Source organism: Heloderma suspectum, chromosome 4 (genome assembly GCF_057233095.1).
Source record: "Heloderma suspectum isolate Gila_16-S chromosome 4, 16-S_ref, whole genome shotgun sequence".
In the NCBI taxonomy this organism is placed as follows: Eukaryota; Metazoa; Chordata; class Lepidosauria; order Squamata; family Helodermatidae; genus Heloderma; species Heloderma suspectum.
Genome location: NC_139461.1, coordinates 63,037,253 through 63,060,988, shown reverse-complemented (window position 1 = coordinate 63,060,988; position 23,736 = coordinate 63,037,253). Strand labels below are relative to the sequence as shown.

The 23,736-nt window shown below is 41.7% G+C and overlaps 1 protein-coding gene across 6 annotated transcripts in view; it reads right to left on the bottom strand.

Moving 5' to 3' along the window:
* Window positions 1–14,275: 14,275 nt before the first annotated feature.
* The window catches only part of CA8 (carbonic anhydrase 8 (inactive)), an 88,190-nt gene continuing 78,729 nt past the window's right edge, over window positions 14,276–23,736 (bottom strand). For 2 of the 6 annotated variants that reach the window (XM_084849460.1, XM_084849459.1), the window contains one exon: window positions 20,456–22,678. The gene's annotated coding sequence lies outside the window, so the exon portion shown is untranslated. Of the gene's footprint in view, window positions 14,814–20,455; window positions 23,249–23,736 lie in introns of those variants that run through there. The other 4 variants (XR_014790108.1, XM_084849463.1, XM_084849461.1 and 1 more) reach the window with 4 other exon arrangements.

Genomic DNA, 23,736 nt, shown 5'->3' with positions numbered 1-23,736 from the left:
AAGCCCGGAGGAATGCAATTTCCTATCAAAAAGTGCTCATTCCCCATGCACCTTGCTTTAAAGCAAAATTTTGCTTATTTCTCACTGCCACCACACACCACTAAAATTTGGCAGCATGGCAGCAGTGAATTGGCAGTGGTGAGGGCCACAAAAAAGGATGGGGGGGCACATGTCACCCACCTCTGACTTACAACCACAGGCAAATCTCAACCATTTCCCCCAAATCTCCCTTTGTTTTTGAAATAAGTGAAATTGCTTCATTTTCCAATCAAAAATACTGAAATTATTTATTATTTATTCGCAATATTTCTATACCACTTCTCCTTTGCACAACTCCCAAACAGGTTTACAAAAGAATACAATTAATACAATACAATTAATACTATCATAGAGTAACTGCCAAATGGAAATCCATAGGCAACAGGGCCTCTCTAAAGAGCATAGTGCCCTGGGAGGTTGGTAAAGGGGGAGACATTCCTTGAGGTAACCTGGTCCTGAGTTGTATAGGGCTTTGTATACTAATATCAACACCTTCAACCTAGCTCAGTAGCAGACTAGCAGCCAGTGTAGATCCTTTACCATAGAAAGAAGATGTGCACAGTAAGGCACACCAGTAGTAACTTAGCTACTACATTCCACACTAGCTGCAGCTTCCAAACCAATCTTGAGAGTAGCCTCACATACAGTCAGGGCCAGAAATATTGGAACAAGGATAACTGTTTTGGCAGTTGGCCTCTGTACACCACCACATTGAAGTTGAAACACACCCAGATGGGAGCGAAGTCAGGACTTTCAACTGTAATTCAAGGGGTTTGTCAAAAGTGGGGCACTAACCATTCAGGAAGGACAGCCAGTGGCATACACACACCCCCATCATTGGTGGCTCATAAGTAATGGAACAAACCAACATCATTTCAAACTTAAGGATCGCCTTTAATACCTGGATGAAAATCCTTTGCAGTCAATGACTGCCTGAAGTCCAGAACCTATGGACATGACCAAATGCTGAGTTTCCTCCCTCGAGATGCTTTGCCAGGCCTTTACTGCAGCTGCCTTCAGCTGCTGCTTGTTTGAGGGACTTTCTGCCTTCAGTCTTGTCTTCAGTAAGTGAGAAGCATGCTCTACTGGGTTGAAATCAGGTGACTGACTTGGCCATGGAAGAGCATCCCACTTCTTTGCCTTACAGTAGCTTTTGCTGTATGTTTTGGGTCATTATCCATCTGCAATATGAAGCGGCGTCCTATCAGTTCAGCAGCATTCGGCTGAATCTGAGCAGAAAGTATAGCCCTATACACTTCAGAATTTGTCCTGCTGCTTTTATCAGCAGTCAGGTCATCAATAAACACCAGTGACCCGGTTCCATTGGCAGCCATACATGCCCATACTGTCACACTGCCTTCACCATGTTTAACAGATAATGTGGTATGCTTTGGATCATGAGCTGTTCCTTTCCTTCTCCATACTTTTCTCTTCATTACAAGTTAATCTTGGTTTCATCAGTCCAAAGAATCTTATTCCAGAACTGGGCAGGCTTTTTTAGGTGTTTGCTGGCAAAGGCTAATCTGGCCTGTCTGTTCTTGAGCATTACCAGTGGTTTGCACCTTGTTGTGAAGCCTCTGTATTTACATTCATAAAGCTGTCTGTTGACTGTAGATATTGACAATGACATGCCTACCTCTGCAAGAGCGTTCGTGACCTGGCTCGATGTTGTGAAAGGGTTCCTCTTCACCATGAGCAGCATTCTGCGGTCATCCACTTTAGTTGTCTTCCGTGGTCTGCCAGGCCTTTTGCTGTTGCTGAACTTGCCAGTTAATTCCTTCTTTTCCAGGATGTTCCAAACTGTTGTATTGGCCACTCCCACTGTTTTCGCTATCTCTCTGATGGGTTTATTTTGTTTCCTCAGCCTAATGATGGCCTCCTTCACTTGCAGGGACACCTCTTTGGACCTCATGTTGGGAGTTCCAGTGAACAGCTACCAAGTGCAAATGTAACACTCAGAACCACCTCCAGGCCTTTTACCTGCTTGATTGGCCATGGGGTACCCAGGAAACAGGGCACACCTGGCCATGCAGCTGCTTGTCAGCCATTTGTTCCATTACTTATGAGCCACCAACGATGTGTGTGTGTGTGTGTGTATGCCACTGGCTGTCCTTCCTGAAGGGTTAGTGCCCCACTTTTGTCAAACCCCTTGAATTACAGCTGAAAGTCCTGACTTCGCTCCCATCTGGGTGTGTTTCCTTTCAACTTCAATGTGGTGGTGTACAGAGGCCAACTGCCAAAACAGTTATCCTTGTTCCAATATGGCCCTGACTGTAGAACACATTACAGTAATTCATTATTGATGTTAGCAGTGTGTGGATCACTCTGGCCAGGCTATCCCTACGTAGGAACAGGCACGGTTGGCATAGGTGCTCTGAGTCATGGAGGTCACTTGGCAGTGATGGCTCCAGGAGCACCCCCAGGCTGTGTCTTTGGAAGGAGAGCAACCCCATACAGAGCTGATAATTTGCATAATTCACAGAACAGGGAACCAGTCATCCACAGTACCTCTGTCTTATTGGAATTTCGCTTCAGCTTATTGGACCTCATCTGGCTCACCACTGCATCAGCACTGATCTAGCTCATGCACGGCCTCTCCTGATTCAGATGTAGCCAAGAAATAGAGCTGGCTGTCATCAGCATAATGATGGCACTGTCCTCACCCCCTATCCCCTGATGACCACACCTAGAGGCATCATATAGTTATTAAATAGCACTGGAGACAAGATGGTAACTTGAGGCACCCTGCAGCAAGACAACCAGCAGGTTGACGTATAGTCCTGAAATATTCTTTAATATGTAGTCCCCAAATATTCCTTAATACGTAATCCCCAAATATTCCTTAATATGTAGTCCCCAAATATTCCTTGACAATCAGAAACAGAAATTGCTCACAAACTTTCTTCTTTCTTTCTTTCTTTCATTAAATAATCAATAAATTAATTAATTACAAACCATTCAATGTAAACAAAAAATTCAGGTAACTGTGTGTGTGTGATTTTTATTTAAGTCTGTATTGTTGTTAATCCTTTCTTCTAATCAACTTTGGATGTTTCCCTCATTTTGTTAGTTTTTACTTTCAATTTTTCTCTTCTACCACATTTTTCCTTCTTCCTCCCCCTTCCTTCCTTCCTTCCTTATATTATTTACAATGCTATTGTAAGCCTGCAGCTATAGCTCTTGTTTTACAGTTCTTTATTGATCATACAGCACCTAGTTCACTGGGCACTTAATAAATAATAAACATTATGCTTATTAATTCCTCAGAATAAAAGAGGAATGATGGTTTTGAATACATACATAATCTTGAATACATAATTCAAGAATGATGACAAAAAGTTGAGGTCTGGGCCCAATTCACCAACCATGTCTCTGGAATATGGCTCAAGCACAACTGAACAGAAGCTGCACATGTTTCTGTGCACATCTATGTCCTTCTGCAAATCTAATTGATGTAATGTGGCTTGCACAGAGATGGGCAAATCCATCTATTTCTGGCGTATGTCAGTTTCACATGAATTCAGCTCTAAATCCATTCCATCCGATTTCTACCTTAGTCTACAATTTAAAAACAAACAAACCTTGTAAACCTTTTTTAAAAATTGCATTTATTTTTGAATGTAATTTTCCCTAACATACACATTTTGTTCACAACCTCCCCTAATATGTACATTTTTCTGCACAACTTTCCATAATCTACTCATTTTTGTATGCAACTTTCCCTAATATATGTCATTTTGTGCACAGGTTTTGAGCCGAGAATATTTTAGCATAATTTTTTTTTTTGCATCACAAAATTAGGAGAAGTATGCAGTCTAAAGTATAACTGTTCTGATCTACATATTTGTCCAGGAAGTGTGATTTATGTCAGTTGGCGTAAAATGTGGACCAAATGAAATTCTCTCCCATCCCTTGGCTTGTGTAGAAAACCTCCCAGTGGATTGTGCCTATGGTGTCCCACTAACTTCCATTAATGTCAACAGCAATTGAATGCATCCCTTGTCCAGGCTGTTTGTTCTTAAATGATTGAATATCACCCTTAAACAGAAGAGGAATCACCATGTTTTTTCACTTTCTGGTTTTGTGAGTCTTAACACCCACTGCTGAGAGCCAAGGATTAGGAGACTTTCTTTGGTCTTCTTTTAAAATCATTCATCCACTCAGTAATTCAGGGTGAGGGTAGGGAGTATATATATAAAAAAAGATGTCACAGCAAAGGAATGTAATTAACAAGGCATAGTTTATCAAACTCTCATAAAATGCATTCTCTAAAGGTAACTGGCTACTGCATGTACCATGTTTCCTGTACAAAGATAACTGGCTAAAGAAATAGCTTAATGCAATACAAAAATACTTTGGGGCCCCATGTCCCTAGTATGTGAAGTTTTATGCTAGATGCTAACCAAAGTCTTAAAAGAACCACAGGAAACAGGAGACATAAAACAAGAATTTGATTTGTTTGAATGTGTTTAACAACTCAAAGGGTACATAAAGCATACTTTCCCACAGATCACTGGTTCTTAATTGGTAAAACTAAGTTTGCTTAATGTGGTTCAACGCATCATAAAGATTCCATCCAAATATGAGAATGACCAACTCTTCACAATGCTTGACGTGAAGGCAGGGAGCATGGTTTATACATAACTTGTAGCTGTAAAGAATTAAATGGAAAGGAGCAAAGGCTGAAAATTATGAAGAATATGAATGGCAAATCCCACAAAATCATGCTTAAAATCAAATATACTAAATCTTATGCATCCATGTGTCAATAACAAAGTATGAGAAAGATGCTACCCAAACTTTCTAAAAACACAGAAAGCAGAATTGCTAAAGAAAAGTAGAATGGAACACAAGAGATGCTGCAGGGGTGTGTGGGGGGGGGATAATTCATGGGTAGAGCACATATGTTGCATGTAAAAGGTCTCAGTTTCAGTTCCTAGGTTCTCCAAGTAGGGCTAAGAAAGACTCCTGTCTGATACCTTGGACAGTGGCTATCAGTCAGTGCAGTGTATTAGACAATAGTGACTAAGCTGGATCAATTAGCACCTGCTCCAGGTTTTTGAGGGCCCTTGGGCAAGACAGCCTCAATGGTCCCTCTCCCTCAGTGGGACTACCTTCTCATCACCATTGTCACCAGCTGCTGTTACTTTTCATCCTCTTTCTCATAATTGCTACTGCTTGTTTAACAGGCAGAGCACCAGTGAGCAGATAGCCATTGGCATCTACTGCTCCTCCATTTCAGCACTACTGTTGTCTGGGCCAGGTTGAGAGGCAGGTGAAAAAGCAGGTTGTAGTGATGAAGAGAAAGAACAACTCCTGTTAGGATTCCCTTGACCCCCACTTTACTTCACACCCAAACATACACAGACAAGAGGTTTCAGTCATACAAATTATCAGAGACTCTCTGTCTACAAGGAATGCCTTCAGGGGATTCAAATGGAATTTATGAGAGTTGCCCCCTGTTTGAAGAGGCGGTCTTGCTAGCCTAACTTAAGGGGGGGAGGTCCCTCTCTTGTCGTGAGGCCTCTAAGCGCAGCTTTTCATGCAAGGCCAATCGGGTAGACCATCTAAGTTCCGCTCCTGCCTTCTCTCTCTTTGCTCTGCACCTGTGCCTGGCATCTATTAGGTCATCCTCCTGTTTGCTGGGGAGGGCAGGTGAGGAGGGAACCTCAAGCTCAGCCATCTGGACATTTGTAACCTGAGAAGCAGGCCTACTCATATCTGGACTAGCCTGGGAAAACACCTCCCCCATGTCTGATGGTTCTCCTTCAGAATCTGAACTGCTATCCCACTCCCTGTGCTCAGAAACACCCCTGACAACTCCAGGGGCTCTTGTCAGTAGGCCCCTGCTGGGATGTGGGCCCTCAGCAGGTGCCCAGCCATGCCTACCCTTGATGCTAGCCCTGGGACCGATGATCTAATTTAAAGTGAGCCAGCTTCCAATGTCTACAAATTTTTAAAATATACTTTTTCTGCTTCCCAGTGCAGACTGTGTAGGCCTAATTTTCTTGAATCTCCTTGTTGATAGGTGGGGAAGCAGGCAGCATCCTTACAAGACCTTGGATATGTTGGCTGACCATAGCCAAGCCAGAACCACTTCAGTGGAAAGAACAACTTCAAGGCTTCCATTCATATTGGACTCAACAAAACTATTTTAATAGCTGAAGAGTTGCACCATAAGGGAACAATCCACCACAACTTTCCCTGAAATGAATGAGAGCTGTGCAAGAACACAGTAGTGCACGTGGAGAGGGATTCTCTGTGGCTTCTGTACAACCATGAAACTATTTCTGAACTGGATGAATAAATAATCATCATAATCATCATAACTTATACTAAAAGCAAATTCAGTTGGTTGAGTGCCTATCAGTTTGGAAATGAAATGGGACCACCCAAAAATAAGGTGGTGGTTTCTACATGATTGAGCTGATTGTGCTCAGTGGGCCCTGAGTAGGAATGGATGAATGTCAGTTTTGATTTCTATCATTGTTCCCTTTTTCCAGTCTGACCTGTTTCTGCATCAGTTTGCTTTAAAAAGCTATGCACAAAAAAACTGTATGCATTTTTGTATGTAATTTGCCTCATACACAATTTTAAAGCATATTCCCTTAATACAGTGCATTTTTGTACATTATGTTGCTAATGTATACATTTCTGTATGTATTTTGTGATAGAACTGCCTCACAAAATTTGAAGAAGTGCAAATACTGAAGCGTAACTATATTTTGATTCACATATTGGCTCAGGAAGTGCAAGTTATGTAGATTCACATTAAAATGTGGACTGAACACATTTCTCCCCCATCCATACCTTCAGGAGCCATGGAATGTTAAACATTTCAATTGGCAAAATATAGAAAACCAGGGCAAGAAATTGCTCTACTTGAATCCCTAATTGCTTAAGGTATCCTGGAGAAGGTCTGGCTAGAAGTCCAAACAGGAGCACTTTTGTTAAGGGGGTCAGGATTCCCTGCAACACTTGCAGGGCCCACTTGTATATATAACAATCCCAGGGGTTCAAGTGTGGAAGCAAAACAGGGCAACCCAAAAATAAAGTAGTGGTATCTAAGGGGACTTCTTAGGTATGCAGAAGACTATATATTTGTAAATTAAAAGAAAAATATATTTTAAGAGCCAAAAAACTAGCCTGTGAACTTCCAGGATGTGTGGAATGTTTGGAGGGGGCAGGAAATGGAAACTGTCCTGCTCAAACCCCAGACAGCTTATAGTAAGCATCCTGCAGATGGAGCTTAGAGTTGGGGGAATGTGCACAAGAAAACAGATTAAGTACAAACCATTAGGACAGCGGTGGGGAGCCTCTTTCAGCCCAAGGGCTGAATTCCATGTCAGAAGGCTGCATTCCAGTGGTGGATGGGGCCAAAGGCAAAAGAGGCTCCCCACCCCTGAAGGAGGAGGGACAGTTATCGAGTAAAACAAATGGATTCTAATGGAAATTCCACAAAATGTATTAGGCTGGGCGAAAACAGGTTTTCATAGTTGCGACTTTACTGCCTGCGTCTGACACAAAGTACAGATTTCGGGCTCAGAAAAATAGGGAAAGACCCATGCAATTGCCTCATTCACATGCAGCCCACAGCTGCATGGGATCCAGTCACAGAAAAGCTGTTCCCATGTGGCTGTGATGGCATCTGAAGGGCAGCTGCATGAAGTCACAAAGAATGGCAACAGTTGGTTATGGGGATATTCTTCCCTAAGCTGCTTCAAGCAAGCACAGGAAAAATCATGGAAAGTCTGCTTCATTTTCCCTAAAAAAGCCCCATTTCAGTTTTTAAAAGGGGGTGGGGTAGGAAATCCAATCACAGATCTCTCATTTAATGTGTGGTTTGGCCCAGATTCTATCCAGTTTCAAGTCTTCTTCTTTTACATGGTCAAGGATTTTTCTACCTAGAAGGGGTGTTTAGGTTCTGGATTTCTAGGAATCAAATGTTTTTTAGAATTTTAAATCTCATGTACTGCTTGTAATCTTATTATATCCATCCTCATGACTGTTTTTTCTGTTAATTAAGAAAAGCGGAATACATAATGCATTGCCCTATTATATATGCCTTAGATGCCCACCATAGCTTCAGTAATTACAGGAAAGCAATTAGTACAACCCCCACCCCCAAATCGTCTTCAGCAGCCAACCACCGATTTGTTTACAGCCCTTGGGATGGATCTGCAGTGGAGGAAAGTGGTCCTCAGATCTTCCAAAGTTGCCCACCCTGATGACGATGGTACAGGACCCTAATACAATTAAAGAAAATGCACTTAATACATCATGTTCACACAGATGATCATAGCTTCCAGTGCAGCTGGTTATGGGACTTTGAAAAGGAGTCCCTAATGTAATTAAATATATCTCTGGTCATGACCTAATGTTAAACTCTGATTATTTTCTTGGGCTACGTAAAAGGCATTGTTGCCAAACAGGATCAAGAGCAGGTCATTAATCTCTCCATTGCAGCCAGGGTGGAGTTAGAATTTAACGGACATCAAGTGACTTCTCAGCTGGAAGTTGATTATATGGAATACCTTGACGCTGTTAAAGTTGGCACATATAATTAGGTATAAGGAAGGAACCTTTCAAGAACAATATTGGAAATGCTGAAATATCAAGTATATACATAAAGTCTCTTTGCAGGTTATCCTTTATTAACCCTTATGTAAAAGAAATTTCTGTACTATGTTTTGTTACACATTTGTCTGTTATTTAAAAAGAAAAAAAAGGGGGGGGGACACTGTAGCTCCCTAGTTTCTGGACACATTTTCTATCCTGAAGTAAAGTATTATTCTGTTTCCAGCTCTTGCTTCTGCCTTGAGCCTTCCCAAAGGAAGTGAACATCTCCAAACAATAATCATTAGCACAGGGGCTGGGAAAAAAATCAACAGCGTATGATGAACAAGGTTCAAACCAGTGCAAACAACTACTATTCTCACACCTGGGCACTTTTAAATTTCCCCTCCAAACAGTAGTCTCCCACGTGCCTGCAAAGTCCCCTCCCAAGCGGTAGCCCCTTATAAGGTGCATGGGGCTGTGCCATCAGGAGGCGGTTTGGGCTTCTTCCCATGCCTCAGCAGAAGCACTTTGCACTTATACATGGCAAGAGGGGGTTGGATATCATCCAATGTGTCTAAAAACAATCCAGACATTCATTACTAAGTTGAGGCATTAAGCTATTTGTCTGAATATGAGACCAGCACATTATATGACCTAATTTAGAGTTAAAGTCTTACTTTACTTTTATAAATCTGTGAGCAATGTTTATGAGTTAGCTTAATCTACCTTGAGGGCTCCTTTAGGAAAAGATGGATAATTAATTAATTAATTAATTAATTACCAGTACCAAAATCAGCATTATTCAGTGGGCCACCTATAGCAACAGTCCATTCTGTTTCTCCTTTTTAATACAGTATAGAAATTTGATATACATAGGCTATATCTACACTACTGCTTTACAGCAGTATTGAAATGCGCTGATAGCAGTTGGGGTACATCACACATTCTATATACCGTTATTGTAGTGTTATTTCCTGCTTTTTATTCCACATGATCCAAAATACCGCAACAAATGTCATTGTGTATCCTATGAGGTATAAATGCACAAAAAGGATCTAGCGGTACCATGATTAGATTGTAATGATATAACACAAGGTGTAGACCTGGCCATACTTAAGAATTCATTCTTTCAATTCAGAGAATGTGTGCCCTTTGTACTGTCATATAAATAGTGACATGAGAGAAAGGGTTAACTCCCACCTTTCATTTTCAAGCACTTGTAAGAAACAACTCTTTATCAATGGAGAATTTACTGAGGGACCCTTGCCAGCTCCAAAAAAAAGAAGAAAAATGCAGATTAGCAGTACACAGAGAACTTGGATTGTTGTTCTATGCCAAATACCTTGATCCCCCCTCCCCCGGCAGTCATATTGTGCTCCAAATTTTTATTTATTTTTTTAATATATATATATATATACACACATACATACATACATACACACACATATACACATACATACATACATATATATACATACATACACACACCGCCCAATAGCCGAAGCTCTCTGGGCAGTTCACAAACATTAAAACCAAAAAGCACACAGTAAAACAATATAAAATATAAAAGCATTAAAACCACAATATAACAATACAACCAGAACAAAACCTAGCAGCAATGCAGAGATTTAAAATACAGATTCAAAACAGCGAAGCTAAAAAACTAGAAAGGTAAAATGCTAAAATGCATGGGAAAATAAAAAGGCGCCAGAAGGAATACACTGTAGGTGCCAGTCGAACCTCACAATGAGGGAGCTCATTCCACAGCCGAGGTGCCACAGCAGAAAAGGCCCTCCTCCTAGTAGCCACCCGCCTTACTTCCTTTGGAAGGGGCTCACGGAGAAGGGCCGCTGAGGATGATCTTGAGGATGGTCTTAAACGTTCCACTGTCATCAAAACTGAAACTGTTCAGTGAAGCTATACCAACTTAGGCAAACTGGAGATTGTTCCCTATGGTTTAATCTTTCAATAAGTAAAGAAACCTTTCAACACATGAGTTACATTATCTTTGAACCAACTGGGTGTTGTTGTCTATGATACGGTGAGCTCAGAAGAAAGCTGGACAGAGAATGTTTCCAATATATCTAATAGCATCTAAGTGTCAATAAAGATCACTGTAATGCAGATAACAGAGGAAGCTGCTTTACACCAAGTCTGACCAGTGGCCCATCTTGCTCAATATTATCTACACCAGTGTTCTTCACTGCAAGGCTGCTGGAGAGCCACTGGCAGCACTCAGCCACTTCAAGTATGGCTCTCCACCTCTCCCTCTCCCTCTCCCTCTCTTATGTACAGTAACTGCTCACCTCACTCTTAGCAGGGCCTCTCTAGCTTTGCCTTGTTTGCTTTGGCAATGGGCTAGCTGCTGCTGCGATCTGGGCTACTGAAGGTGGCTTCAGGGGTGGGAAGTCAGGAGACCTGCTGCTCCTCAGGTGTTAGTTGGCTGGGAGAGGAGAAGAGGAGAATGGAGGAGCAATCAGCCAATTAGCTATAGTGAGGGAGGAGCCCAAGAGTCAAATATCAAGACAATTGGCTAGCTCGGACAACGCAGAGGGAGATGGGGAGGAGAGGCCTGGAAAGGCCTCCAGCAGTCTGGTGCATAGCATCGCCGCTTGATTGGGAGGGAGAGGAGGGGGCCCCCAGAGCCTGGGAAAGGCCCCCTGAGCAGCAGTTCCTGGAGCCAAAGTGCCTCCTGCTTGAAAAATACTGAAGATCACTGGTCTACACTGACCAGCAGGAGCTCTCCAGGGTTTCAAAATTGTGTCTTTGCATGCAAAGCATGTGCTCTACCACCACTGAGCTTTGAACTAAAATAATTTCCAAAGGCATGGCTCCCCTTTCCCCTGATACATTGACTCCTCTGAGAACTGGATGCAGATCCTCCTGCATTCCAGCTAAGAATCATGTCCCTAGACCAACAGAACACAGACAACAGCAAAGTCGACCTTCCTCTAGAATCTGAATTATATTTATTCTCCAAATAAAACATGTTTCTTATCAAGGACTGCTCCATAGTATCTTGGCTGGGAAATGGGGAATGTGTTGCAGAGCAAATGACATAATGTCTCTCTTTTAAAGAAACCATTATTTTCCGTTCCTGTGCTCCTTTCCTGTGTTTATGTTAGTTTCTGTTATTACCTTAACACTGTAATCTCCAATGCTAAAAGTTGTACAGTGGAGAAAGGGTTGTTGATCTAAATTCTTCAGCATTTGTATGAGATCTGGTCATTTGAAAGGGAGAAAATAACAACAACAACAACTGCTGCTGCTGCTGCTGCTGCTGCTACTGATCATTATGAAAACATTAGCCTTGAATAAGTTTGTCCAGCTCCAACTCCAGTCATGCACAACAACAACCAGCCCCTGGGAAAGGATCAAAGGATTCATCAAGCCAGTTAAATGGGACCCTGACCACTTGTTTATATCCTAGCCTTCAAATAAAAATAGTTTGTGGCAGCATACAAGATTCAATTAGGGCAATCCATGTTTAGACAGAAAAAAAAGTCCTACAGCTCCCAGCATTCCCTTGCCAGCCATGCCAAATACCCTTTATTAGGACTAACTAAAAAATTGCACAGAACTGTGCAAGCTTTTGAGTTCTCATGAATTCTTCATCAAGCTGGGTGTTAAAGGAAAACAAAACAAAACAAAACAGGGGGGGGCAGAGATAGAGGAAGATGTTGCTGGGTATGACAGAAAGCCCCAGTTTGCAGTTTGTAATAGCTTTAAGATGAGATGGAGAAGGGGTTATGGACACTTGTTTCAATAAGACAGTTCCTAGTGCAAAAAGACCTCAGGCTGCCCCATGGCTACAGTCCCTTTGAACATTTAGAAGTCAGCAGTTATCTGGATCTGTCTCCAGCACTACAAGGAATGCATAGGTCCCTAAATCAGAGAGCCGAAATAAAGAAAAATGTGATCATCCATCTCATCCTGATGCCTGCCCCCCACAACACATTCTATGCTGTTCCAGAGGATCCCCCAAATCTCCAGAGTGGGGGGAGGGGGACTGTAGGGGTAAGGAAGAATCAGCAAAATTTGCCTTCCTCCTTCCATTCATGGGAGCTGAAAGCACCTGTTCCATGAGTGGAACTCTGTTCACAGATATCTGGATATTTTTCTATATTATATATTTATGCTATATTTGTCTTTACTCCTGCTTTCTGCCTTACAAGGGATCCAGCCATGTATATTGATTAGTGCTAATAATGGATCCAAATAACTGCTAGGTCGTTTGTAGCATTTGCTGCTCTGTTTCACCGTTACTCTAATGTAACATTTAATAGATTAATGTAACAATTAATAGATCCTCACAGTAGAGATATCGGGAACAATCGTGGAACACGATTGTTCCAGATAACTCTACTGTGAAGATCTATTAATATACATGCAGGAATAGCTCAACATGTGTTAATGAAAATACACATCAAGCTAGCATGGTGATATATTGTTTAGTTAGCATCAATGACTACTGCAAAGATGATGGTATATCATCATTCCAGCCCTCTTCACGAACCCAGAGATTCAAGATATTATTTACATGGGCTTCCTTCTGTGATGTCCTTCACTGGGTCTTACCAGCTGCCACTTTGTTCCTCAAGCACAAAAATATGATTGATTCTGTCTTTCATTCCATATCCAACCTCAATAATAGTATCATAACTTTTCCTATCATGGAGGAACTCTGGCCAACCTTTATAAAGTTTTTGCCGCAATCCTATCCCCCGTTATCCAGGAGTAAGTTTCATGGAACTGAAGGGGACTACTGAGTAAATATGTCTAGGATTACACTGTCTTCTGTTTTTGAGGCTGCACTGGAAGCTGCATTCAAGCTTTGGACTTCCTTTTTTATTTCCTTTTCCAGTCATTCTACTGTTTCAGGAGGGGTGGCCTTAGTCTTGCACTCATGTTTTGTAATAGTGCAGTCAATACTGTACAATATGGGACATGATAGTAGTGTAACTTTCAGTATAATATACCCTTCTTTTCTATAGCACTGTGCACCAAAACATGTAAGACAAGGTCTAAACCAGGGAAGAGCAACTTGTGGTCCTCCAGATGTTTTGGCCTACAACTCCTTTCATCCTCACCATTGGCTATGCTGGCTAGGACTGATGGAAGTTGTAGGTCAAAACATTTGGAGGTCCACAAGTTGCCCACCTCTGGCCTAAAATCTAAAGAAAAGGTTTGGTTCCATTGAGTACAATGAGAGAGGTGTAGAAGTTCCCAGGTTCAATTGCTGGAATCTCCAGTTAAGAGGATTATGTAGCAGGTACTGGGAAAGATGTTTAACTGTCAGCCAGTATTCTATATGCTCATTGGAAGGACAGATAATGAAGCTGAAGCTCCAATATTTTGGCCACCTAATGCGAAGAGAAAACTCCCTGGAAAAGACCCTGATGCTGGGAAAGACTGAAGGCAAAAGGAGAAGGGGATGGCAGAGGATGAGATGGCTAGATAGCATCACCGATGCAATGAATATGAACTTGAGCACACTCCAGGAGAGAGCGCAGGACAGGAAGGCCTGGCGTGCTATGGTCCATGGGGTCACGAAGAGTCGGACACGACTGAACGACTGAACAACAACAACAATTCTATATACTTAAGATTAATTGAAATTACACAAATATCTTTTAGATATTCCAAAGGGAAATGTTTAAATGCATTTTTCTTTTTTGACAAGGAGATTCTAACAGGTTTAAATTTATTGAAAAAGAATAGGACTTCTTATCTATATCTTATTTCTGAAAAAATATATTCGTCTTCACGGATAAGCTATTAACATTATAGAACCCACCTTTGATTTACCCTTTTATACCAGAATTTGGTGGACAAAGAGTTGGGAAGGGCATTCAAAAACTGCCTATATCTGGGGGGGGGGGTGTGTGTGCGTGTTCATAGTCATCATTTTCCCACCAAACATGCCAGGAGTTGTAGACCTCAACAGAGCAGTGCAGTGCAAAACCTGGATGTCATAAGCAATAAAAAGTTAAGAGTAGCAAGCTGGAAGTTTTAATGTGTTTTCTTCATGTAATATAAAGCTCATTCCCAGAATTTCACTGGACCGTGTGGACAGGCCAACTGTCACAGCTGTCTATCAAGGCTGAATTAGATGAAGGCAGACAAAGCCGGCTTTGTGGGGAAGCAGAAGCAGCAGCCTCAAATGTTTCCATTTCTCATCCAAGGGCACTGTGGGAGCATTGTCTTCCCCTTCTCTGAAAAGAGAATGGAACAATTATGTTACTGAAATTCCACAGTGAGTCTGAAAGGCTGTTTATATCCAGCTAGGGAGACAGTGAAAACTGAAAGGAGTTTCATGACAGCAGGAGTGGAAGTTTCAGGATATATTCTTCAGTGGTATGGTGGGCCTGACTCTCCCCTCTCCCAGCAGTGTAAATCAGAAGAAAATCCACAAATGGTAATGGAGTGGAACTAGTAAGAACAACCTTCAGTTATGCCTGACATTTTTGTAGAATTGCTCCACTCGATGCACCAGGGACTTTTATTACTTTAAATCAATTGCGTATCTCCTTTCCAAGTGTAACCTAAAGTCTATGTTTCATACAGATCCGGAAAATGGAAACTGTAACATTTTGAATGAGATACAGAACTGTGGACCTTTCCATAATGATTTCATTGAAGAAATCCTCTGTATAAAATTACAATACTGAGTTTCTCTTCTGAACTGAAAAGAACTAACTATAACGTGAGCCTGGTTGTGTAAAGTTCCCATTGAATACTATGTGTTTAGCCCCTTGTTCTAAAGCTGAGGGCAATCAAATCCCCACCCCTCTTCAAGCAAATGGTCTATAACACTCAGGGAAAAAAACCAGCCACCCAGATTTCCTTGGCAGCTTCCCAAGTCAAGATTAGCTGCTATAGATTACATCAGTCTGTTTTACTAATAGCTTTCTTTCCTGATATTATTTTAGAGCCAAGAGTACCGTATCTAAATATATAAAAACAGAACAGGAAATAAACACCATAGTATGCAGTGCCTCCCTTAGGCAAAATGCCCTCCTTTCGCATGAAGTCACAGTCTTAGGCTGCAATCCTATACACACTTATTTCTGAATAAGGATTGCATAGGACTGCAGCGCATGGGGGCGGGAGGGGGAGATGTAAATGTGTGTGCAACTGGTACTAGTAAGTATCAGCTGGGATCCAAAAATGTTGTTTAGGTTCATGCAATTTAAATTTTGCCCAGTGACATTTTGTTTTACTTCCCCCTCCCTTTCAACAGCTGATCCCCTGTCGTATCACAAGCTCCTTATAAATCATTTTCAAAAGCATTTTTATGACTGCTGTTACCAGAGAGCACTGGCTTGCCTTCATTTTGTCCCCACACTTGGAATTTGTCTCTCAGGTCTCCATCTTATCTGTAATTGCTGGTTCTCTAAGACCTGGCTCTCCAGGACAGGATGTATTTACAGGGTCAGTCATCACCCTTAATTGACATGGACATGAGAGTATCCTCTTTGCTTCAGATTAAGGAGTTCTTGGAAGTATAAAAACCAAAGCTCTCTGTATTCTAATGCAATCAGGCCAGCACATTAGGACTTAATAATTGGTTATTGAGAGCCGCAAGTTCTTGTGTGGTCTTCCACCTCTCACTGAATCATGCTGTTCTAGAACCAAGCACCTTCCTATTCAGTAAAGCAGTCACCCTCCCATTTTGTTTACATGAAAAACCCCTTTCAGGTGCCAACCTATTTTTTTGTTTTCTAAGACTATAACTGGTCTTGGACCCACGGAGCCAACGTTCCTCATGTACTCATGTGTGGAGCACATCTCTTCTTTCAAGTGTTAGAGAGGTCTTGTTGGCCCGCCCACTGCTCATGACTTTCTTCTCTTTCCCAAAGATCCCAGTAAGGAGCCCAGTGCGTCCCCTTTTCTGGGCCTTTCACTTACTCCTTCTAAGTGGTCCGGCAGGCAGCTCCTCTGCTTGACCCACTCTTGGAAGCCCTAGTTTGGGTGCCTATTTTTGCATCATTAGAATCCTCTCATATATCTAAACCTAGGAGACAATCCAGTCCCTAGACAATTCCTTCCCAACCATGCTTGAACACACTGCTGTGTTTGTAGTATTTCCCTACTGTTTATTCCCCCTCCCTGGAGTTGGATTCAGTCCTCTACCCCATCATCAAATAGGTAACTGCCACTACAGGCCATTGCTTGGCACTGGGCACTTGGCCTGATCCAAACATCTGTGGTTCTCCTAAGAGTTTATAGTCAAACAACAGGCTAAAGCGGGGTAGTCTTGTGGGAGCTACTTCACTTTTTCCTAGAAGCTTGAGATCCACCACCCAGGACCAGGTGGAAAAGACATACAAATGGAATTAAAGAATGCTGAGCCCAGGAATTTGTTCTGAGTACCAGAACTGAATGTTGCTCACATTTCTCCCACATAAAAATCCACTCCTGGTTAATTCCCCCCACCAGCTTTCTTTGGGCAAAACAAAATGTTGGGCTAATAGTGCATAGGGGAAAAATCCATGATAGTTTTTCTTACTCTCCTGTAAGCATGCACAGCCCTGATTCAGATCAGGAACATGACACTCCAGGAGGGGGATTACACCTCCTCCACCTGTTTTCCCCCAAAATTCTACCCCACTCTAACATTGGAGTCAATGGAGACTTCTTTTTTTAACACCACACGCACACACACACACACACACGGGATCGAATTTCAGGGGGAAAATGGGTGGGAGGAAGGTTTAATACCTCCCTCCCTCCGCACACTGGTCATGAGCCTAATTGGGACTGCACACAGTTACACTGGAGTAAAACATACAGTCTCAGCTCCACCAATGCGATTATCAGAAAATGTAGTTTGGCCTTCAGTGCTGGGTATCTATTGTCCACTTTGAAGCACAGAGCACCCTCACCAGATCTGCTCTTAATAATTTAACTCTTAATACAATTGCAGCATTGCCTCATTGTTTGACTATTGACTCTAGAAGAACATTAGCACTAATGTCAGAAACCATTGGACCAAGTTCTTAGGAAATATTCCAATCAAGCACTCCTTAACACAATTGAAAGACATCATTTAATTTGGGCTATGGCCTAGCATGCAAATTCCATGTTACCATATACTAAAAATAAACTGAAACATTGCTGTTATGACAGATTTTGCTGAAATCTATCTCAGGGCAGGCATATAGTTTCTCAGACTCAATTAGCACTAAACTAATTAACACAGCTCTCCTATATATTTGTGAACAGTAGCTCCTTTCTTTCTTAGCTAGTCCCAAGTGTGATGTAAGAGTGATTGAGTAGCTAATTACGCTGTAATTGAATTTACACATTATACACTTGTTCAAGCAGAATAAAAGTAAGTGAAATTAAGCTATTCTGGCATGTGAAATACACGCACTATATTAAAGAAATGAAACATAACTGTAAGGAAACATTAGAATTTTGTGTTTTATTGCATTATAGGTATATTGAACATGCGGTGCCACAAATAATTTGTTTTGTCAACTAAGCATTGTGTTTATTAATATCTGACCTGCAGTCTTCCTTAAAGGTAAATGTCTGACTATGTTAATATAAAAATAATAATGCTTTAGGAAATAATAAAATTTTATTGATTTAAGAAAATCAGATAAACCTATCACAAGAAGTAAATGTTGACTGGGGAGCTAGATTGCTACCCACTTTCCATATATTTATTTAATTCATTCATTCATTTTAGTATATTTGTACCCCATCTTTCCACCTGAAGATGTATTATATTGTATTATATTATATTATATTATACACTATTATATTTTGTTTATGATTTCCCAGGAACTATCATTTTAATGTGTTTCACTAGATTTAATGTGGATTCATTCAGGTGTCAAAATCAAATTAATAATAATAATAATAATAATAATTTCAAAACTTAATTTTCTGGGGAAACCATGGTACCTTCCCTTTTTAATTTCCTGGGCTTCATTTGAGCAAGTCCAGGAATCTGTTGCAATGCCCTGGAATGTTTCTTTTTTAATTGAAGACCAGTGCCTCTGAGCATGTACAAAGTATATGTCTCCTCATTTTAAGAATGCCTATCAGATTGAGCTTTCAAGATATTCCTCCTTTGCAGGCCAAGATACTTATGAGATTCATTTGTGTAGGCAGTGTTCTTCCATTGTTTCTTGTGTAGCCTTAATTTGCATTTATATCGACAGAGGTTAGTCCTTATTGATCTTCTGCCTTTGCACACCTTGTACTTGGGACAAGATGGACATCCTGATTAGCTGGAAAGCCAGCCTCCTTCCTTAATACACAATCACAAAATGAAGTCACTGACATAATTACTGTTACCTAAAAATATTTAGGTAATATTTTACCTAAATATTAGGTATTTAGGCAAAGTGTGCACTTGTTCTTTCATCATTGTTGTTGTTGTTTAGTCGTTAAGTCGTGTCTGACTCTTCGTGACCCCATGGACCATAGCACGCCAGGCCTTCCTGTCCTCCACTCTCTCCCGGAGTATGCTCAAGTTCATATTCATTGCATCGGTGATGCCATCTAGCCATCTCATCCTCTGCTGTCCCCTTCTTTTGCCTTCAGTCTTTCCCAGCATCAGGGTCTTTTCCAGGGAGCTTTCTCTACGTATTAGGTGGCCAAAATATTTGAGCTTCAGCTTCAGTATCTGTCCTTCCAAAGAGCAGTCAGGGTTGATTTCCTTTAGGATTGACTGATTTGACCTCCTTGCAGTCCAGGCTACTCATAAGGGTCTACGCCAGCACCACAGTTCGAACGCATCAATTCTTAGGCACTCAGCCTTCCTTATAGTCCAGCTCTCACAGCCATACGTTACTACTGGGAAAACCATAGCTGTGATTATACGAACCCTTGTCAGCAAGGCGATGTCTCTGCTTCTCTTTCATCATTACTTGCTAGAAATTTAGATTTATATTTTCTAATAGGCATATGTTTACATTTTTAAAAACAGAAAAGAAAGAACAACTTACCTAGGGAGGTGGTGGGCTCTCCCACACTGGAGGCATTCAAGACGAGGCTGGACAGCCATCTGTCAGGGATGCTTTGACTTGGATTCCTGCATTGAGCAGGGGGTTGGACCTGATGGTCTTATAGGCCCCTTCCAACCCTACTATTCTATGATTCTATGATTTATGGAACTCATTCCAGCTATTGAGTTAACATATCAAAACTGAGCAGAATTCTAAAGTATTAAGAGTTTTTCCCATCCAGGCAACTCCTTAGTATGGTCTAGAAATCCACACAGGCTTCCAGTAATCAGGCCAGAATAAATACATATTGACTAGAAACATCAAGGACTATTTTAAAAACTGCCAAGCCTGCAGAAATAAACCTCGTTAATGCAATCTTATTTCACAGGCATATATTGTAAGGTATTGTTGATCAAAGCAGATGAATTGTAAAGAGACACTAGAAAATGTGTAATATAGAAAAAGAATCTTATCTTTACCAGTATCACACAGGTTTTGCAATGCACTTTTCAACTCCAATTTTAAAGAGGATACAAGAATTGTATGCATGTTACATATATACACAGTGAATGCACATAAAGGGAGAGTGGGATACAGGTGCCTTTGCTGCCCCAATGTGTATTCAACGTAACTTGTGAAGAAGCCTATGCATGTTGTAGTGACACAGACTGTAGCCTGCACCATAGAATGGTGAGGAAGTGGGAAAACCCAGCCCTTTCTTCTTGGTCCCTTCAGCTGTCACCAGGTGGTTATATTTATTCCCTGGCTCCATCAACTAAACGGTGCTTTAATCTCTGGAGCTTAAGTATTGGCCGAGCCAACTCATTATACCGGTTAGTGTGGTATGGAACTTAGACATGGGGAAAATAACAAGGCCTTAGACAAAGTTTATCCCCAATCAAATGTCACTTTTACTTACAGATTTAGTAAGGAAACAAGTAAAAACAGTTATTCAGAAGGGTTTTGTTTTTTTTTAATGACAATGCTTTAGAACAAATGTTACATCCCCAAAATCAAACAGAAAAACAGCTGAAAGTTTCTTTCCTTCACATATGTAGAACTGTTCATGTGTGCGTTCTCTTCCACAAGTTATGCCAAATGCATATAGGTGAAAGGGCAGGGCCAGTAGGTACAATCCTGCAGCACCCTTTGTATGTGTTCATGTAACATTTATTTTATTATTTACGTGAGCAGTCCTCAGGGTGTCAGAAAGATACTAGAACAAGGGTGTCTGCATAGGTACTTTTAAAGGAAGGTTCTCTGTGCTTTTATGTCTGTTGGAGCAAGCCTCTCCACCTTTGCCATGGTTCTGGCAGATTTACTTACCAGAAAAACAAATGCTAATTCACTGGTATGCTTTGTTCTTCCCCAAAAAACTTTAGGAGGGGTCTCTGTGTTTAAAAAAACAAAGTCCTCCATTTATATTAGGGATGAGCAACCTATGGGTTTGGGGCACATGTCCCCCCGCCCAAGGCCGCGGGCCCTCAAGAGTGCCCTGACCCCCCACCACCACCGAATTGTCCATTGCCTATACTCTCCACTCCCTCCTCCAGAGATCCTCATATACATCGCTCTTTTCCCACTCCTGCTAGCATCAAGGAGTCATCTGCATTAGGATTACTGGGAGAGAGGATGGAAAGAAGGCTCCCCACACCTTTCCCCAGCAATCTTCATCCTGATTACTCTTTCTTTGTTGCTGTTAGCAGTGAGAAAACAGTGATGTGTATCAGGATCACTGGGATATGTGCATACCCGTGTGTGTGTGTGTGTGTGTGTGTGTGTGTACCTGTGTGTGTACCTGTGGCTCCCAATAGGGCTAAATGTGGGCTTTGGAGCCAAAAAGGTTGTGCACCCCCACCTTACATCCTGAAAACTGATGAGCCATTTTGGAAGAGCATATTTTTCAAGCGATGTAGTACTGTTGCCTTCCGCTGTAAATGTTAAGTCTCTTCTAAATGTTTGAAGAGCCATGAATATGTAAACATTGCATATTGCTTCTGAACTGTGGAACATGTACTAGTTGTGATGGCTATATATTACCTCCAGTATCGGAGCCAGTATGCCTCTCAATACCACTGGGGAAACATGAGCAGGAGGATGCTATTGCACTCATGTACTGCTTGCAGGCTTCCCCATAGGTATCTGGTTGACCACTGTGTGAACAGAATGCTGGATTAGATAGGCTTTTGGTCTGATCCAGCTTAGCTCTTTTTATGTGCTTACATTTTACTCATTTGGTCTTTTGTTCTAAAAGTGAGCACTAGGTCTTTTTGCAGAGCCAACTGGATTGGAGCACCTTGTCCCCTTGCAATAATGTCTTGGTGGGTTATTTTAGACTGCTCTTTCCCCCTGCCCCTTTCTAAATACATCCTTAGACTAGTTTTCTATGGTCCAGTGTGCATTTTATTTCTTTAAATCACAGATCCCTAACTGTTGTAAGTTTCACTGACAATTGTTTTTAGAGTCTGTAATGCATTATGTATGACACTGCATCTGTCTCAAGCTTTTAACTATTGCTCTTTCAGGAGAAAACCACAGTAGCTGAGTAGTTGTAGCCACTGCTTCTGCCCCCGCCACTTGCTAGCCTTCTTTCCACTCCAGTGATCCTGAAACAGATCGCTCTTTAGTCACTGACACCAGCAGCAAGAAAAGAGTAATATTCATCTGGTTCACTGGGGCCCTCCACTCCCTTCCCCAATAATCCTCATACAGATTGTGATCTGCATCAGGATCACTGAGGGGTGGTGGTGTGTGACCCCCCAACCTCTGAACCAGCATCACATGGGAACCCTTGCGGCCAAAAACATTGTGCACCCCTGATCTATATTAAAATGATTGAGCATTCATGCCTTACTTTTTTATTGGGGGAAAAAAGCAATTAAGTTTTAAAACACTGCAAAGTGCTCTAGAGAAGAGAGATTCAACAAGGCAACAACCACTCACTTGGCATTATCAGCACTGCAAATTTCGATTTCCCGAAATGTAGCCTGGAGAGGGTTAGTTGTGTGACAAAAATATGGTGACTGCAGTTCCAGAGGCTGGACTCAATGGTCTTGTAGGCCCCTTCCGACCCTACTGTTCTATGATTCTATGACTCCTCGCCTTTTGTATACCTGTAGGCAAGCAAAATTACCCTCAGTTCTATTCCTCCATTATTGTCTTACAGAACTAGAAAACTCAAGACAAAGAACAGGAATAAGCTCACATTTGAGAAAGTTCCAATATCTTTCCTTTCCTTTATGGGAAGCCCTTGAAATCCCAAGAAACTTTTTAAGTTCAGCAGTCTTAAAGCAAAATTAATTTGCACACATAATGTAATTGGCCAGTCACGTCCCATTCCATGTGGAGGTGGACGATTGACCCAAGGTGGTGGAGATGGCCAGCAGTGGCTGGAAAAATGTAGCTAGCAGCGAATCATCTGAACTGAGCAAGTACTGTAGCAGGTACGAAGTTAGAAGTGGGATCTGCAGAACCTAGAACAGCTCCACATGTAACACACAGGTTGCTCCGATAAAGGTCCAAAATCATCTGAGTCTCTTATATCCTAGTGCGATTTCGTCTATGTTCTACCCTTTAGCTGAAGTTGAAAGGAATTGAAAGGAACAGTATTCCAGACTGTATCCTCACATTGTGACACTGACGAATGGCCTCATGTTGCACCTTCAGTCATCTCTACTGGGGGCCTACAGGAAACAAGCAGTATTAGGCAAGTTGGTGTGTTGATTCAGAAAAGAATTCAGATTCCCAGCTAGATTGATCTGATAACTGCTCTTGAGAAATAGAGTCCCACAAGTCCTCTTCAGAGAGCTTTGAGGTCCGCCATCCCCAGTCTGTTATAGGCAGGTGTGGGGATACAGGATCTCCAGGTTAAGATATTCTGGCTTAGGGTCATTATTGAAAGGATCTGAGGAGTGGGTCTTAACACAGAGTGTATACCTTAGGGCGCAATCCTATTGGGATGCCCATCAGCCTCCAAATTCAGAGGCTGATGGCCATCCAATGCAGAGCAGTAGAAGCAGAGGAGCCGATCTTCACCTCTGTCCTCCTCCTGCTCTGTATTTTGGCTAGACAGGTTTTTTCACCCATTTAGCAGAGCAGGAGGGAGGCCCAAGGATACATCATAAGCCAGCCTCCCCAGTCCCCTCCCCACCCACCAGCACACGCCGTTTCC